The following is a 12,251-nucleotide window of genomic DNA, read 5'->3' on the forward strand; positions in this document are numbered from 1 at the left end:
TTTATTATTATTATTATGTGGTTAAGTAAATAGTAATTTTAGTAGACTTTTGTATGTTTGAAACAAATTTTTAAAAGTTTCCGTGCTTATAAGTAATTTTTCAGTTCCCGGCAAAATTTCTAACATAATAGAATTTAAATTTTATATCGTCTAGTTTATATATACACTGAAAGTAAGTGTGTCTTTTCTCAAAAATAAAAAATAAAATAAGTGTCGTCTATTCCACTACCGTTGTTTTTACGTATAGGTGTAAATTAGCTATGTGAATTGAATAATTATTGTTTTACCTTGCTTATTATGTGGCTTCTTAAATTTGTTATTTACTAGTCTTATTGTTAGTATTTATTAATTTCTATTATTCCCTAAAAGAATAGTTGTCATCACAACTATGGTACTATTATGTCCTTTAGTACAACTATTGTACTATTTCTGTCCTTTAGTGTAACAGAATTAGCCACCTCATAGTTGTACTGCTATATATGAGGTATCTCTGCCATTGTAAGTTTTTATCCAGAAATTAATGAAGAATTCTTTTCCTTAATTCTCTTCTCTTCTCTCTCTCTCTCTCTCTCTCACACACAATTATCTCTCTACCCTAAATTCTCTATATCAGATTCAATACCTGATATTGGTATCAGAGCAGCCTTTCCTCTGGCCACCTCATGAATGTTAAAAACCTCCTATAAAAACACTAGAGAAGCTACTAAAATACCACAAAAAGCTATGGACGATTTACAACGACAAATCAAGGATCTTACCACTCAGTTCCATGATCGATTAGAATCTATCGCCGAGACACTTGAAGGGATCAAGGCTCAACAGGCCTCCCAACAACAACGATATGAGTCTCTCCTTGCTGAGCAAAATATTATGCGCAGGGCACAACTGTACTCACACCAGTCCCTGGAGAAATCCATCCATTCTTTATCCCAAATGATTCAGAAGCAACATGGAAACACCCCTCCAAACCTTCCACCAGCTTCCACTTCATCTCCAAGTCCCATTCAAGCCATCGTTGTACATGATTCTAATAGGGGAATACTAGGAAGTTCCCCTAGAATTTCTGTTGGAAACATTTCCCTTCGGAAAAATGTTCCTTACAATAAACTCCTTCCTAAATGTGATTTACCATCCTTTGATGGCACAGATGTTGAGCAATGGGTGAGCAAGTGCAGCAAATACTTCCAACTTTTCGAAGTGGAAGAAGAAAGGAAGATCCAGTTGGTGGGCTTATATCTACTCGACATGGCAGAAAAATGGTCCAGGAACTGGATTCCAAACCACCCTCAAATTTCTTGGCAAGCCTTTGTGGAAGAGGTTGAAAAAAGGTTCCAAGAGACGGAGGCTGTGGATGTCATGGAGCAGCTCTCTATGCTAAGGCTAACATGATCTGTGGTAGATTATCAGGATCAATTTGAGACTATTAAGCTCAAAATGGAGAAGGTACATCCTGAAAACTCTGAATCATTTTATCTATCTTCATTCACTACTGGGTTAAAACCCGAAATAAGATATGTTATTAAAGCTTCACACCCCACTAATTTATATGTTGCCATTAACCAAGCTAAGTTAGTTGAAATCCATCTCAAGGACATGGTAGAATTACTGAAACCTAAACCCTCTTTTAGATCCCATGCACCTACTAAATCTTATTATACTTATGCACCTAACACCAGTAAACCTTCATATACACTATATAACCCTACATCCTCCACTATCAACAGAAAGCCTTTCTCAAACACAACCCAGACACCAAAGTCCTTTGAAACCAAACCTATCACAACACCTGTACCCATTAAGAAGGCCCCTGGGGCATGCTGGAAATGCAATGGCATATATTTTCCAGGCCACAAATGCACCCAGAAGAAACTTAGGGGGCGTTTGGTTCGCACAGGGGTAACGAAACTGAATCAAGAAAGAAAAACAATGAGAAAGGAATGGAATGACCTTGAATTCCCTTCTCTATTTGTTTTAGTTCCACAAATGGAATGATATACCCATGATTCCATTTGTGGCTATTTGGTTCAAATGAGGTAATAAACTAGAGTTGTGTTTTTAACAATAATTTCTATACATACATGTGTCTATATTAATAAATTAATCACATGTAAAATGAAAATCAATTTATTCAACCATTAAAATCAAAAGACGATGAAACTGAAGAAACTGAAATAAAATAAATCAAAGAAAATATATAAATATTATATTTTAAAAAGAAAATAATTATTTTAAAATAATTAAAAATAAATACCAAAACCCAATAAGATGATAAAAGAAAAATATTTGTTAAAATTATTTTTGAGGATAAAAAAGTAAAAATAAATAAGTATAAGGAACAAAAATTAGATTAGCCTGGGGATAAAATATATAAATAAATAAATAAATATAAGGATTAAAATAAAAATAAAAAGGTAAAAATTAGTCAAAAATATTTTTTGAGAATAAATAAATAAATATATGGACTAAATTAAAAACAAAATAGAGTCTAAAATGAAATTTTATAAGGAGAGTAGATGTTCAAATTAGTGAGAGAGATGGGAAAATGGAATAGAAAACCTTAGGGGGTTGGGGGAACGGGATTAGCGGAGTTAGGGGTAAACCCAAAACTAAAAGAGTATAAAGGGAATGATTGAATTGATAAAACAAACAACAACCAAAGGAATGAAACCTCATCTTTCCCTTACCCTTTCATGAAACCCCCAAAACAAACGGCCTCTTAATGCCTTACAAATGGAAGATGGGGAACAAGAATTGATTGAGGAACCTGAAATGGGAGACCAGGACATAATGGAGGAACCTGCACAATGGGAAGTGGAGCACATTGAGCTCTCTCTCAATGCCTTGGGAGGAGAGATACAAGGGAGTTGCATAGTTTATAAGGAAGTTCACCAACTACATTAGTATGAGGCCTTTTGGGAAGGAGCCCAAAAACAAATCCGTTCGGGCTTGGCCCAAAGCGGACAATATCATACTAATGGTGAAGCTGTTGGTCAACTCGTGGGCCCTACAATTGGTATCAGAGCCGATGGTTCGGCTGAGAGAACGTGCATGAGATCTAAAGAAATGTGGGAGGCTCTCAGTGTGACCTCGCGACGGAAAATCTGTGCTTGGTGCCTTGTGTCGAAAGTCTTCCTGATATTGTGGTGGTCAGGCGGCGTGTTTCGCGGGTTGGCGGCGGTACAAGATGATTAGACAGATTATCGCTGAAGGGGAGGCTTGTGGTCCTTGGTCTGAGGGGAGGATTGTTGGGTATACATCCCAAGTCCCACATTGGAAAGATACAAGGGAGTTGCATAGTTTATAAGGAAGTTCACCAACTACATTAGTATGAGGCCTTTTGGGAAGGAGCCCAAAAACAAATCCGTGCGGGCTTGGCCCAAAGTGGACAATATCATACTAATGGTGGAGCTGTTGGTGAACTCGTGGGCCCTACAGAATGAAGGATGGAACCCTCAAGTTGAAAGGAGTCAAAAATAAGAAGACCATTATGATTTTAATCGACAGTGGCAGTACCCATAGTTTTGTGGATCAAAGGTTGGCTAAGGAGGCAAAGTTACCCTTAGAACAAATTCACCCTGTAGCTGTTTCAGTTGCAGATGGACGACAATTGACTTTGACATCCAAATGCAGTGATTGCACATAGACCATGCAGAGTGCTAAGTTTAGATTTAGTGTCAGAGTGTTAGAACTGGGAGAGTATCATTTGATATTGGGGGTAGACTGGATGAGAAGCCATTCACCAGTCACTTTTGACTTTGGAGAAAACAAGTTGCTCATACAAAAAGATGAAAGGCATATGGCTCTTAATGGAATGACTGAGGAGGTAACCTTGCGATTGATGACACTAAAATCAGTCAACAATATGGTGACTAAAGGGTGGAAAGGCGTCACTGCTAGACTTTTTCTAATGTCTCTTACCAGTGTACCTGAACCAAACCTCAACCAACTTGATGACAAACCTACATCCAATCCACCAAACCTCAATGACCAAACAAACCCTCCATTACAACCATTACTTACCAAATACAACCATTTGTTCCAAATACCTACCAACTTGTTAGGGTTTTGTGTCCTATAGTCAATTGTTGCAGGATACAAACTTATTGTAAATGAATTGTTCTTTATATCATTTGTTTTAATGAGATATATGTTTTATAACTATATAAAGGCAATCCCTTTTAAGCACTAAATAAAGTCTAATAAAAGGAAATCCGTAAGTTTGTTTAAAGTGATTATAAAGTGTTCATACAAGCATGAAGTGAGACAAAACTTTATAATAAACTAATAAACTTAAAACCACCCCAAATCGAGTGATATGTTTAGGATTGATATATCACTGTTGAGACTTGTATGTAACAATGTCTTCTGTCCGACAGAAAGCTGATCTCACAAGCTTCATATATACAGATATCTGGACAGTTACATAGATCCGATGAAACGTTGTTCATTAGGATTGGGGATCCGATTTGAGAAAACAGGATGGGTAGATTCATCCTTGTCAACTGTTCATCTCATTAGTATTAATAGGTATAACTAATCCTCAAACTCAAAGGAATGTTAATTGGTCATCCTGAATTACTGAATGTGAGACTTTGATCCTGTGGTCCCACGATCCTTAACAGAGATGACTCTGGGGTGTGAACTGCAAAGGTTGGGTGTCACAGGAAGTAATTTCAGGGTAGTTATACATTGGATTGAGCATTCATCACTCCCGATTAATGGGAGATACATCCAAGGATCGCTTGTGGAAGACTTGACTATAAACCCTTGCAAGGTGATAGCTTAAGAGTATAAATACAGATTTCACTTAACCTATCTTTTTGAGTTGACTCGGCCAATAACAAGTAAAACGAACGTCTCACTATATGTGACTTGACATTACCCATAGTCATAAGATTCAGTTCAAGGATGTAGTTGATAAAGGATCGTATTATACCGTAACTAATACGGAAGGGTTAACGACAGAATCAACCTGTCTTCTTAACGGACTCTGGGGGAATGATTACAGACTTGCCAATAACATACTCTGTACATCATTCCGTTATGCAAGGGATTAAATATAATTCTTGAAGAAATTAATTTAATAGGTTGCATACGGCCAGAAGTAGTAAGGACCTAATGGATCACACATAAGACTTGGAACCAAAAGAGAGATGGATATGATTAATAGATGGAAGCCCAATTGAGTAAGGCCCAAATACAAGGAGGGGGCCGAAATTTGTATGTATTAGTAAGGGATTGATTTTATTCCATTAATCCTAATTTGATTAGGATTATGAATTAAATTAATTAAGAGATAATTTAATTAGGAGTTTTAATTAGATTAATATTCTCCTATTATTATCCAATTAGGTTATTTATTATTATCCTAAATATATTAGATATATAGTGAGATAATAATTAGGAATCCTTTTCCGAATTAGATTCCTATTAAGTAACCTATTCCTATCTAACTAGGGTTTAGATACAAGCTAATATATATACCCCTTCCTATAGTGAATTTCGACCAAGCCCTAAGCCTCCCCACTTGTGATTTTCAAAATTTCTTAGAGAGAGAGAGAAAAGAATTCTATTCCCCAAGTTCATGGACAAGAATTCATACGACATTCCATCGATTGATTAATCTTATTCATCCCTCTTTCTTCTTGATCTTGTGTTGGTTAATTAGAGGCAATCTATTTTGTTGCATCTCATAAGGGTTGATTTTATCTTAACCTCGCTGTATTCTACTTTGCGGTTGAAACCTCAGAGAAGAATTGTGGGCGCTTCTTTAACAACGGTAGATTGTTCATCGAAAGGTATTCCTTCTTATCCCTCTTTATATGAAATAACGATTAACGGATCCTATGGTTAAAAGGAAATAGGCTAAAAAAAATTTTATATTTCCGTTGCTATACCTTAGCCCTAATTTCCTTCACAACTTACCTACATGTCGTTCTCACGACCATTCAATACCCCTAAAATCAGGAACCCAGCCAGTCAAAGTGAGACCTTACAGGTACTCTCACCTCCAAAAGGATGAAATAGAGAAACTTATTAAGGAAATGCTTAAGAACGGCATCATTCGTCCAAGCACTAGTCCTTTGGCCTCTCATGTTCTCCTAGTTAAGAAGAAGGATGACTTATGGAGGTTTTGCATTGACTATAGGGAGTTGAACAATGTGACAATTAAGGATAAGTTTCTAACTCCAGTAATTCAGCAATTGATTGATGAACTCAAAGGGGCCACCTACTTCACTATTTAAGGGTTGGTTATCATCAGATAAGGATGATGGTTCAGGATATTAAGAAGACAACTTTTAGAACTTATTCAGGGCATTTTCAGTTCTTGGTAATGCCATTTGGGCTCACAAATGCCCCAACAACCTTTCAAGCCCTCATGAACTCCATTTTTAAGCCATACCTCTGCAAATTTGTTCTAGTCTTCTTTGATGACATCCTAATATATAGCCCTACCCTGTCTTCCCACCTTCACCATTTACAGCTCATCTTTGAGTTGTTAACTCAACATCAACTAATGGTTAAGGCTTCAAATTGTGAGTTTGGGGTACTTCAGGTGTCTTATCTTGGGCACATCACTTCCAATGAAGGAGTATTTATTGATCCAGCCAAAATAGAGGCAATGGTGAATTGGCCAAAACCAACTTCCTTGAAAGGATTGAGGGGGTTCTTAGGCCTTACTAGATATTATAGGCGTTTTATTAAGGACTATGGTACAATCAGCAGGCCTCTTACCGATCTTCTTAAGAAGGATCAGTTTCATTAGACTGAGGAGGCTACCAAGGCTTTTGAAGATCTCAAGCTGCTGATGACAAATGCACCAGTGCTAGACATGCCTGATTTTTCCAAGCCATTCACACTGGAATGTGATGCTAGTGGTACAGGAATTGGGGTTGTCCTTATGCAAAACAACAGACCCTTGTGTTATCTATCCAAAGCACTGAGCCCAAGGAATCAGCGCTTGTCGGCCTATGAAAGGGAGCTACTAGCAATTATTCAGGCTTGCACAACATGGAGACATTATTTGGAGAATGCACCCTTTATCATCAGGACTGATCATGAAAGTATCAAGCACTTGCTTGAAAAAAAAATTGCACACTTACTTACAAATTAAAGGGGTCTCTAAGTTACTAGGGCTTAACTACATTATCCACTACAAATGGGGAATGGAGAATAAAGTGGCGGATGCCTTATCAATGAGATTTAAAGAACCTTCTGCCATTGACTCTTACAATGCAGCCCTTACTATGGCTTTACCAACTTGGCTTGAAGAGGTGCACAATTCTTATAAGGGAGATTTATTAGTCCCTTGTGTTATGAGAATAAGTTCCTAAGGGGGGGTGGTTAAAGGAACAATTTAAAATTTTAAGTATTAAGGCTGACTTGTTCTTACTTATGAAATATATTTTCTCACAAAGATTAATATCACAAAGATACTGAGTGAGGTCAGAGACAACTTTAGTTGGTCAGCAACTAAAGTTGTTTCTGATGTTGATTCAGGAGATAGCTCTTAGAAGTCTATTCCTGAACACAACACTAGATCTAGCAACCCAGCAGGCTTAAGTTAAATGATTTCACAACAAATATAAAAGCAAGCAGATATAGGAGATAAGGTATAGAAAATACTACTCAGCAGTTTTATCCCGGTTCGGCCTCCTACCTATATCCAGTCCCCGGAATTCGTTTTTCGAGCTTTAGTCCACTACTGAGCTCTTTTAAGTAGAGCACAAACCCTTTACAATAGTCAGTGAGCAGTTATAGAGTACCATCCTCTATATACCTACACTCAGCACTATCCAACTCTAATTGTTGAATACCGAGCAACTTAGAGTCTCCTAACTAAGTTTAGTGATTGATTATATTTTGTTCTAAAAAAAGAACACTTGAATGATCTAATCTATTATTTACACAGAAGAATAAGAGTTTGTGTAATATTGCTTTGCTTTGCTTTCAGTTGGAACTTTAAGTATGAATTTGCTCAGAGCTTTCGGGTGTTGAAGATCAAGTTCCAATGGAGCAAATGACTTCCCTTTTATAGTGACACTTCAAGGCATCAGTCATTTCGAATTTCAAAATAACCATTGGAGGGAAACGGCTCTGCTGTCCCTTTCGTCCTTAGCAGCCAGTGCCACGGCCAATCACAACAATGTCTTCTTTATCATTCTATGTCTTGTTTAGTAGCGCTTCAATGCTTTACTCAGAACGCCTCATATTCTCTCTCCATTTTTGACAAAGATTCCAGGACAGCATAACGACAGCTCGTCTGCTGCATCTGAATCTTTCCTCAATTAATTATCCTTTGTCTACAAGTTAGGAAGTCGTCTTGTGCCTTGTCTGCTTCCTTCTTTGGTCTTCAAAGTCAACAGCTTTGTGAAGAAGGCAATGGCTCTCTTCTGGATCCTTCCTCCTGCTGGGCTGAGTCAATCCACAAGCCTTGCTTCTTTACTTCTTTGGGCATTGACTTACCTCATGGGCTTTGGGATTTATTTTTCTTTCTTTTACACTTATCATTTAATTCATCCAAACACTCAACAAACACATCAGTATATAAAATATCAAATCTTTAAAATGAATGTGTTGAGAATTTTATCTAAGGATTTTAATTCTAATTTATATATTTGTCATATCAAAATTAGTGTGGAAATTACGTTTCAACAAGATCAAGAAGCACTACAACTCATTCAACAAATGTCAGTCAACCCACATCAACACCTTAATTATTCCTACAAACAAGGGGTACTCAAGTTTAAGGATAGACTTTATATTGGTTCTTCCTCTCAACTCAGGTCTCAACTTATAAAGGCTTGTCGTAATTCACCCATTGGGGGGGCCATTCTGGCATTCGAGGAACATTCTCGAGGTTGCAACAAGCTTTTTATTGGCCTAAGATGCTGACTCAGGTCACCACTTGGATCGCATCGTGTGACACTTGCCTAAGATGCAAATCAGACCACTGTGCCTACCCAGGGTTGATGCAGCCACTACCAATTCCATAGGGTGCATGGTAAGATATTGCCATGGATTTTATAGAAAAGTTGCCTAAGTCTAGTGGGTTCAATACTATCCTCGTAGTGATGGACAGGTTCACAAAAACAGGGCATTTTATACCTCTAACACACCCTTTCAATGCAGCTGTGGTGGCCAAGGCTTTCCTAGACAATAAATTCAGACTACATGACATGCAAAAGACAATTGTTTCTTACCGAGATAGGGTGTTCACTGGGATTTTTTAGAAAGAATTTATGAAGCTTTTGGACACTCGCTTACTATACAGCACTGCATATCATCCTCAAACAGATGGGCAATCTGAGAGATTGAACCAGTGTTTAGAGAATTACTTGAGGAGTATGACTTATCTCTCACCCAAAAAGTGGTCCACCTAGCTCAGCTTAGCAGAGTACTGGTACAATTCCAGTTTCCACAGAGTCTCATGTAGCTGCAACTGGGCACTTATTAGAAGCAAGACGGAAAATGAACTCAACTCTGAAAGAATGTCTCTCCGCTGCTCAGAACAGGATGAAGCAATTAGCTGATAAAAGAAGGACAGATAGAGGATTTTCAGTTGGTGACTGGGTTTTCCTAAAGCTTCAGCCTTATAGACAATCTACAGTGGCTACGCGTAGCTCCCTTAAGCTATCAGGTAAGTTTTATGGGTCATTTCAAGTGCTGGAAAGAATTGGAAAAGTGGCTTATAAGCTGAAGTTGCCTCCTACATGTAGGGTCCATCCTGTGTTCCACATCTCTCTGCTAAAAAAGAGGCCTTCACCCACACTTCCAGTTTTAACAACCTTGCCTCCAGTTCAAGATGAGACCTTCACCATATAGCAAGCAAAAGTGCACAACACTCGTAATGCAATAATTGGTGATACTTCTATTCCTCAGCTTTTAATCCAATGGCTGGATCTGCCTACCATTTATGCTACTTGGGAAGATACTTCAATGATTGCAGCCCAATTTCCAGAGTTCTACCATTCTTGGGGGACAAGAATGTGCTAAAGGGGGAGGCATTGTTACGTACATGCGTAAATTAACTATGTGAATTGAATAATTACTATTTTACCTTGCTTATTATGTGGCTTCTTAAGTTTGTTATTTACTAGCCTTATTGCTAGTATTTAGTAATTTTTATTATTCCCTAAAAAAAATAGATGTCATCACAATTATGGTACTATCTTGTCCTATAGTACAGGTATTGTATTATTTGTCCTTTAGTGTAACAGAATTAGCCACCTCATAGTTGTAATGCTATATATGAGATATCTTTATCCTTGTAAGTTTTTATCTAGAAATTAATGAAGAATTCCTTTCCTTAATTCTCTTCTCTTCTCTCTCCCTTAATTTTCTCTCTACCCTAAATTCTCTATATCAGATTCAATACTTGACAGTTGTCTTCTCTAATTTTCGTCCATCGTTTGTCACTAGTCAAGATTAGCCTCCAAACCTTTAACTTCTAACTCCGCCACGGTTTATTTTCATTAAAATAATGTTCATAGCTTAATCCAATTAAAAGTGATTTATTTATCATTTCATAAGTATCTATTAAAATGTTATAAAAAAATATCTATCAAAATGGAACAAAACTATAAACAAATCTAATAAGTTTTCTTTTTCTTTTTTGATAAAACTGTATTTCATTTTATTGTAAGGTAACTATATTTTATTAAATTAAGATAATTTGGCCATATTGTTTTTTTAATAATAATAATAATAAGGTTTCAAAAAATAATAATAAGGGTAAATAATTTATTAGTCTCATAGTTTTTACCTAACACACTGTTTAGTCCCCCTATTTTGAAAAACATATTTTAAGGTCCCTATCTTTTACCAATATTAACTCTGTGGTCCTTTTATCTATTTTTTTATATTTTTAACTGAACATATCTTAGCTTTTACGATAACCATAGTACAATACAAGTTAACCATGTTACTCTGTTATTTTTATATATGTCTATTTATACTAAAATATAACGGTTACAAGTCTAAAAAAACTAGACAAAAGGACTGAATGGTTAATATTGGCAAAAGATAGAGATCTTTACGCCAAAGTGGAAGATATATTGCAAACCTATCTTATCAGCACCACCCACAACAACATCATACATGCAACCAATCAGTTCAAACCAACATAACAACAATATATACTCAATAAGTTAAAGAAGTCTTCTCATATGCTAAATGCAAGAACTGATTGACAATCTCTTCAGTCAGCCTTCGCATGTAGCATTCTTACTATCCCTGCAAATATTATGTTCAAATAAAAAGAAATCAGAACATCTTCAGCAACCAGCACTGTATTGCCCTAGGTTAAAAAAAATAAAGACCCAAGCTTTTCAGTGGTGAATCTAACAATGAATACAATAAAATCAGTATCTAAGCGAGAGATCTAACCCTTTAAATCATAGGTCTAAAAATCAATAGATCCTTATTCTAGCTGCTGAAATCGACATACACAAAAGTAAATCGGATGAGGAAAAGAGAGAGTAAGGAACAATGAAAATCAATAGATATTTACCAGTACCGTCTTTCGAGCTCACTGATTGCATGAATCAACCATGGAGATAGAGAGAGATGAGAGGGGATCAAGATTTCGTAACTTAGAAAATGGGGTTTTGGGTGAGAGACAAGCTTTTTATACGAGCTGAAATTTCAGTCAAACCATCCAGCGCCTAAATTTGGTATATGGCCGCGTAAGTGAAATTTCGTTTGCCGCTTTTTTTTTGTTTTTCGTTTACAATGACAGACATTTATTTCAGGTGTCATCTGATGAGTAAGTGAAATTTAACAAAAACGCGCGTTTTCTTTGGATGACAGACTTCTGTAATCGTAACGTCATCTGAGAATCGAGCGCATTTTTTACTTCGCCTTCAGATGACATATAGTTAAAATACTGTCATAAAAAATATTCAGACGACACGAAAACAAATGTCTGTCATGTATCTTGTGTCATGTGAAAGGGAAAATGGCATAGTGAGACCTTAAAATGTGTTTTTCAAAATAAAAAAAACTAAACGATATGTTAGGTAAAAACTAGAGGACTAATAAATTATTTACCCTAATAATAATAACAATAATAATAATATATAAAATGCCTAAAATGCCTATTTGGGTTAAGTTTCCTCTTTTGCCTTGGGAGTTTTAGTCTCTACCAATGCTGAGCAAAATTGGTAGTATTCTAGGCAAACCTATTTTCTACGATCAGTTTACTGCTAATAAAACACGCTTGAGTTTTGCTGGAATTCTTATTGAAATGG

Source organism: Euphorbia lathyris, chromosome 1 (genome assembly GCF_963576675.1).
Source record: "Euphorbia lathyris chromosome 1, ddEupLath1.1, whole genome shotgun sequence".
NCBI classification, from domain to species: Eukaryota; Viridiplantae; Streptophyta; class Magnoliopsida; order Malpighiales; family Euphorbiaceae; genus Euphorbia; species Euphorbia lathyris.